Genomic DNA, 7,471 nt, shown 5'->3' on the forward strand with positions numbered 1-7,471 from the left:
AGAGTGAAAGAGACTAAGTAATATTCAGCTGGAAAATGTTGGAGGGAAAAAAAATCTGAAGCTGCACTTACCTGATTCCAATGTATTTCTTCTTTGCCACGAAACCATATTGTCTTTCTGGTGGATGGGGACTGTGCCAGAAGAGGAAGAGAATCCAGGTAACAGAGCCAGTTATCCCGGCCAGTTTAAACAGATGCCGGTGGAAGGATATTGCTTGGAACACAATCAATATAAACAAGAGGGATAAAAAGAAGAAGAAGAAGAATGAAGAGCTACCTTGTAATAGCCTTGGAGAAAACCAGATGTAAGAATAAAAATGTGGCAAGGTACTTGAGTTAGAGAAAGGAATCAAGCATGAGAGTATGTGATGTCAGCTAGGATGATGTAGGAGGGCCTTAGCTGAATCCTAGATCCACAAGGTAATGAAATGGATGCTTAGAAAAGATCCCAATGTCTTACTGGGAACATTCAAGACCAGACCCAGTATGAGGCCTATAATCCAAATATATATATGTAAGTATATGTATATATATAAAGTAATAAAGTATACATATATAAATATATATAAATACATACATATATATGGGGGAGAAGGTGTAGGAGATGGTCAGGAGAGGGTGAATGTTTTTGTATTTGGGAAGAATGTGACTATTTGGGGATCAGAGGACTTGATTCTAAGATAGTCCCCCAAGATTCTGGCCACTGGTACAAATGCTATCCCTAGTAGCTACCTAGACAAGCAGGAATCTAGTCACACCTGGGAAGGGATTTTTTTATTCCAGATATAATTAAAGTCTCAAATCAGTTTCTCTTAAGTCAGAGAGACCATCGGGAGGTCCTGATACAATTGCATAAGCCCTTCAAAAATCAAGATTTTGTGTAGCTGTTTGTGGGAGTAGAAGTTAAAGAGATTTAGTCTGGCTGGTTGGGGAGGAGGAACACTCATGTGGTGAACAGCAATGAAGCTGTGTGGCCAGGAGCTCCAGTTGCCTTTAGGAACTAACCTGGTTCCTGGCTGACCACAAGAGGGAAAATGGGGACATCAGCTCTATGCTTGCAAGAAAATATGTTCTTCCAAAAAACCAATGGGGCTTGGAAGAGAACCTAGTCCTCTACTGAGATGTCGCCCCAGCTGCCACCTTGGTTTCTGTCCAGTGGGATCCTAGCAGAGAATCTAGTCACACTGTGCCCAGACTTCTGGCCACAGAAATGCTAAGATCACAGATGGAGGCTGTTTCATGCCACCAAGTTTTGGGTGATTTGTTACCCAGCAATGGAAAAGGAATGCACAGATATTTCATCTTGCTGGTGCCCTCCACAAGCCTATGATAAAGGTAGGGGGTGTTTTGTCTCCATTCAATAGGAAGGAAATGGATGCCCAGAGGTTAAACGATTAGCTTAAGTTTATTTGACCCATTAATCATTAAGCTGGGTGAGCTGGGCTCTTCTGAGCTTTATAGCATCAGAGGATGTGTGTGATGTATGCACACCATGCTCACAGCAGGCAGTGTACTAGGCGTTTGGTGGAAAAGGTGGAGGTAATGGGGAGAGGTTTTAGGGAATGAAGTTAGGAGGGGGGAAAGGGAGGCTCAGTCTACCCTTTTCAATGTTACTCATATCTAGACACTGCTTAAGTCAAAGTATATGCAAAGTATATGCAACCTCTTAGCCATAGCTTGAACCTAGCCTACAATATCTTCTATATGGCTGTCCAATATTTACAGTATTCATCTTTTTAAAAATAAAGAACTGATGATTAATTGTTGTAGTGTGTGTGTGTGTGTGCATGTGCACGCGTGTGAAAGCAAGGTGTGCCAAATTTTTTAGTGGTTTTTCTGGGAGGTCTTTTAAAATCAGGATGGGTTTGGTATTAGTGCATGTGTTTAACACCTATGAGGTTCTCAGTTTGATCTCCAATACTGTGGGGGGGAGTGGGGGGCAAAAAAGAAAGAAGGAAAGAAAAGAGAAACAGAAACAAAAAACAATGAAGGAAGGACAAGAAAATAGATTGCATTGATCCCTTGAGACCAGAGAAAGAGGAGGGCTTGCAGAGAAAGCTGATTTTTTTCCCACTATATCCAGATCCCTTTCCTCTTAGGGGTGGGGAAACTTTTTTTTTCTGCCAAGAACCTTTGAGATATTTATAACATCATTCAAAGGGCATACACAATGATCAATTGTTGGCAGGTAGTCAGGGGCAACTGATAAAAAGCATATGAGAAGTCCACATGATTATTCCCTCATATACCAAAAGTTTTTGTGCTCCTTCTATGACCCAAAGGCTGGACCCAGCTCCCCACCCCCTGCAGTTGTGATAATGACTTCCCTGAGTAAGGTCAGTATTTCCAGCTTCTTGGTAGCCAGATGTGGTCATTTGATTAAGGTGTGGCCCATAATCTGAGGGAAATGCTCAGCATCAAGACAATGCTGGTCAAGCAATTGTATTCTTCCCCTTTGCCTCCCTCCCTCCCCCCAAGCTGGGACTGAGATGTGGTGGCGTAGGAGGTCCTGAAGGCAGTGGAGTAATAAGAAGAGTCTGGGTATGGGCCATTGCACTGTTGGCTTCCATACAGCTTTGGATTGCCAGCTGGGACTGTTACAGGAGAAAGAGTAAACTTCTACCATTTTACTACCACTTTTAGTTTAGGTCTTGTTATATCATCTGTCCCTAAACGGATGCCTATGCTGATCAGAGCATCTTGAAACAGTAGGTGTGTTATTCAGAAGTTGCAATGTGTGGCAGAGCTCTGCAAATGGCGGTGCTGTGTGGTGTTATTCGCCATGTGGATGACAACTTGCTGCTTTTGCTCTTTTTTTTTTTTTTCCTCATTGCTCTGACTTACTCCTCCTTCTTTACAACCCAGCTCTGTCTGGTTCTTGCAGCATCCTCTCAACATGTGGTTTTAGGGCCTCTTGTACTATCTCCATAGTGGGACTGGGTGTCCCATGTGGAGATTTCTCCCATGCTGGTCTTTGTCACTATGGACTAAAGTGACTTATTTCCTTGGATCTCTCCCCACAGGACTGTGAACTTGTTCAGGGCAGGAACATGTTCCCATTCTACCCGAGAGCCTGTTACAGATTAAGTCCACACTACATACTTGTCAAGTGATCATACATATGAATGAAAGAGGGAAAGGAGGAATGCGTAAAAATCACTGGAGACTGAAGAGGTTGCACTGATTTTTATGCATTCTTAATATCTGAAAAGTTGCTTCTCTGTATGTTCCACGCTGGCACAAGTGAGGGTTTGTAAATAATGGGTGCCTGATATAAAAGGTGGATTCGTTTGGGGGGAAAAAACCACACAGAGTATTAAAATTAAGTGCCCTCCATTCTTCATATAAATGGAGCTTGCAAACCCAGTAAAAAGCACGTAACTTTCCATTCTTTTTTTTCTCTTGTCTTCATCCATTTCTTTCTACTCTCATGAAATCCCTCTATCTCTATCCCATTATTTACAAGAAGCAATCGTGTAGTAAATCCTATCCCACTGAGTCAAATTTAGGTCATCTTTTATTTGGTCAAAATATAGTCTTACTGGTGAGTGGTATCACTATTATTCAGGAACACACATATTGTTTTACTTACAGCTATGCAGTATTTTATGTCCTCATATAAACATTATGCCTGGATTACAGTGGAGGCCAACTGGACTCCCATTTATTTGAAAAAATAATGGGGAATCAGCTTCATTCTATCCACTTTCCTGACAATTCTCATCTCTCAAAGGAGCTTTTGCATGGGAGACAGCTTTTGCTGTGTTGCTTCGGAGACAGGCTCTTTGCTGATTCTCTGAGATGATTTTCCTGTAGTCTGCATGAAACCCTCACATGGGGGTTGAGGGAGTAGTTGTGCCACTTGACAAGATAGATTGAAGTCTACTTTGTTGAGCTACTTGCAGGGAATGTGGCTGGCATAGCTGCCAGGTTCTCTTGGGTATAGATCTTGGAAGGTAGCTGGAAAAATGTTCACACTTTTCTTTGGGCCAGATATTCAGGACAGATGGAAGAATACAGTTCTGGTTGAGGTTTGTGCAGCACATCATTGCTATCATGTTTTTTCTGAGAGAGGCTGCTCTCTCTCTCTCTCTCTCTCTCTCTCTCTGTGTTTGTGTGCGTGTGTGTGAGATTACCTTCCCTAATCTCTCCCTCCCCAACTAGCATGAGATAAAGCCAGAATAGAAGTCTGCCTTTAAAATCTACATTCTATATCTATGCTTCTAAACACGATTGTTGATTCCTCTTCTATATGTATGGCATCTCACCTTGAACTTAAACATGTGTAAATATATGCATGTATAAATACTTTAATGGGACTGTGTTCAAGAACATAGTTCTGGAAGTCCTTCCACAGAATCATACATACAAACACAGCATTCTAGAGACTCTTTTTTTTTAAAACAACATCAGCCTCCTATATAATATAAGATGCTCTGTATAGACGAATTGAAAGTGTTCAGCTCAAATAAGTAAATGTGTTCATTTATGCATATTCATACATGTTTTCCTCTCTGTAGGAAGCAGAAGCCTACTTTTTATCAGCTACCTCTCCTGAGTGAGTATTCTTTGGGGTCTGAAGTAAGGCCAGCCTGTCCCATAGGCAAAGCCACCGGGAATGTCCAGGAAGGGAAGGAACAGGCAGGTAGCAGAGTTTGACAGGATCTATTGGCTTAGGACACTGTGCAATGAAATGGTAACTTGACCATACCACCCCTCCAACTTCCCTTTCTCTGAGAGATGGCGGACAGGTTGTTCCCCCATGCTATATATAGTTTAGATCTTGAATATTTCCCAAAGGCCAGGTGTTAAAGACTTTTTTCCCAGCCTGTGGTACTATTGGAAGTGGTGGAGCTTCAAGATGTAGGACTGAGTGGAAGGAAATGATATCACTGGGATGAGTCTAGAGGACCTTGGTTACCTTCCTGTTGCTCTCTGTTTTGCTTCTTGACCTTCATGAATGGACTATCTTTGCCCTACCATTCACTCTTGCTACAATGTGTTGAGCTACCAGTTGGCTCCATTCTCAAAAGCAGGAGAGCCAATTGACCCTTATTGAAATCTCTGATCCAGTGAGCCAAAATCAATCTTTCCTCCTTTTAAGGTGCTTACCATAGCAACATGTGTCACAGTAAGGCAAAACTGACTAACATGAGAGTGGAGACAGTGGCAGATTACTTTAAGTATGGTAACTCAGGTGCTCATGACTGTTCATACTGACAGTGCAGAGGGACAGAGGTCGAGAGAAAAGGCAGCATACCATGTATGGTCTTTAAGAGTAGACATTAGTCCTGAGGGAAGTGACTTAAACCTGTAATCACAGCTACAGAGGAGGCAAAGATTGGAGGATCTAAGTTTGAGGCTATCCCAGAACAAAAAATTGTCACAGGTAGGTGCAGTGGCAAGAGCCTGTTGTTGAGACACGGGAAGCACAAAAAGGAGGATCACAATCCAGGCATTGAAAAAAACCTATCTGAAGAAGAAGAATTAAAGCAAAAAGGGGTAAGGGTGTTGCCGAGTCACAGAATGCTTGCCTAGAAAATTTGAGGCCCTCAGTTACAATCCTGGTTCCTGCAAAAATGAAAAAGAGGAAGAGAGAGGGGAGAAAACCCAAACTAACACTGGTGTTAGTCTACTTGAGTTTAATTACTGTGTCTATTAGCTGTGTGATCATATAATACTCAGGGTATTGGTTTTATACTAGTTTCACAGATTTGGTGTGAGAATTAAATGATACTTAAAAAATGAAAAGTACCTAGAATCAGGTAGTTTTCCAACTAATATTAACTTATAATATAGTATGTCATATTACTTTGAAACAGATAGTCAGCATGTATAATTCTAGTGATGGTTAGATTTTCTCATAGCTGTAGTCTGTGGAATGCTCATGGCATACCTGGTACTATACTGTTGCTGGTAGTGTTTTGTTGTCATCATCATCATCATCATCATCATCATCATCATCATCATCATCATCGTCATCATCATCGTCATCTTCATCATCATCGTCATCTTCATCTCAAGGAGAAACTTCTGCTGTTGGTTAAACTTGATTTTCAACTTGATTGATTGAGAGATACCGAGGAGATGCATTAAGTACACTTCTCATGGCCTTTCTGGAGATGATTAGATCATGGGGGCTCTGACTTAGCCATTAGTTTAATCCATTAGTGGACTCAAAATTTGAATAGACTTGGGACGTGTCATAACTGTGTGTCAGAAAGGAGGGGCCTCATTGGAGGAAGAGGATCACTGGGGCAAACCTTGAAAGACTGTATTCTAGGCCTGGCCCCTCCCTGTTACTCTTCTCTGCTTCCTGGCTGTCGTAAGGGGAGCAGCCTCTAAAATAAACTCCTGCCACCATGATATCCTGTTTTGCCTCAGGCCCCAAAGCGATAAGTCTAACCAACCAGGGACCAAGACCTCTGAGCTGTGAACGAAAATAAATTGTTCCTCCTTGAACCAATTTTTCTTCAAGTATTTGTCACAGGGTTGCAAAGTCTAACTGCCACACTTTTATACAGGTTTATTATTTTTTTAAATCAGCTAAATAATTGAATGTGTTGACATTATATACTTTACCTAGTTTGCATGCACATCAGTAGACATTAAATTTCAGTTGTGCATTAAACCTCAAGTATTTTCATTTATATGATTACACTTAATAGCATTATGAAGGCATCACGGAATGTAATTTTATACATGTGTATGTTTATACACGTATTTTTAACTTTGTAATATAAGCTTTATCCTCAGCATCTTAAGGGTATGTTTTATGTTACATTGTTTAGTGACAAATCTCTAGAATTTTATCATTTTGTAGATGGAGACTCTTCATCCTCTCTCCACAACCCCTGGCAGCCACCATTCTACTTACAATTTGAAAGGTTTTGACTACTCTAGGTACCTAATGTGAATGAAGTCATGCAAATATGTGGCTTTTTGTAATTATAATTATTTGTTTTACTTAGTTTAACAACCTCAAATTTTATCCATATTGTAATATGTAATAGGAGTCTATTCCATCATAAGTATGAATAATACAACATTGTGTAATGTATCACATTTTTAAAAAATTGAGATGTTGTCTCTTTCAATAGGCTAGGCTGCTCTTGAATTAGTAAGTGTCCTTCCTGTCTCTGCCTCCTAAGTGTTGGGATTACAGGTATATACTACCATATCCAACTTGATACATCCCACATTTTTCTTCAGACATCTATCCATTGATGGACATTTGAGTTGCTTCCATGTCTTGGCTATTGTGAATAGTGCTGCTATGAACATGGGTGTGAGAAATTTGTTTTGGAGACTGCTTTTGATTCTTCTGGATGTATTCCCAGAAGTGAGATTGCTGGATCATTTGATGATTCTATTTTTAGGTTTTGGAGGAGCTCCCATACTGTTTCAGAATGGCTGTTCCATTTTGCATCCCTACTAGCAGTACACAGAACATCCAATTTCTTCCTGTCTAT

At 40.7% G+C, this 7,471-nt stretch overlaps 1 long non-coding RNA gene across 1 annotated transcript; it reads left to right on the forward strand.

Annotated features, from left to right (window-relative positions):
• The first annotated feature begins 256 nt into the window (after positions 1-256).
• Positions 257-5,943, forward strand: LOC138827869 (uncharacterized). The gene is made up of 3 exons (XR_011372189.1): positions 257-304; positions 4,520-4,557; positions 5,920-5,943. It is a non-coding gene; the product is annotated as an uncharacterized lncRNA (long non-coding RNA).
• Positions 5,944-7,471: the final 1,528 nt, after the last annotated feature.

This window comes from Dipodomys merriami, unplaced genomic scaffold, assembly GCF_024711535.1.
Source record: "Dipodomys merriami isolate MVZ:Mamm:240054 unplaced genomic scaffold, mDipMer1.0.p SCAF_16, whole genome shotgun sequence".
NCBI lineage: Eukaryota > Metazoa > Chordata > Mammalia > Rodentia > Heteromyidae > Dipodomys > Dipodomys merriami.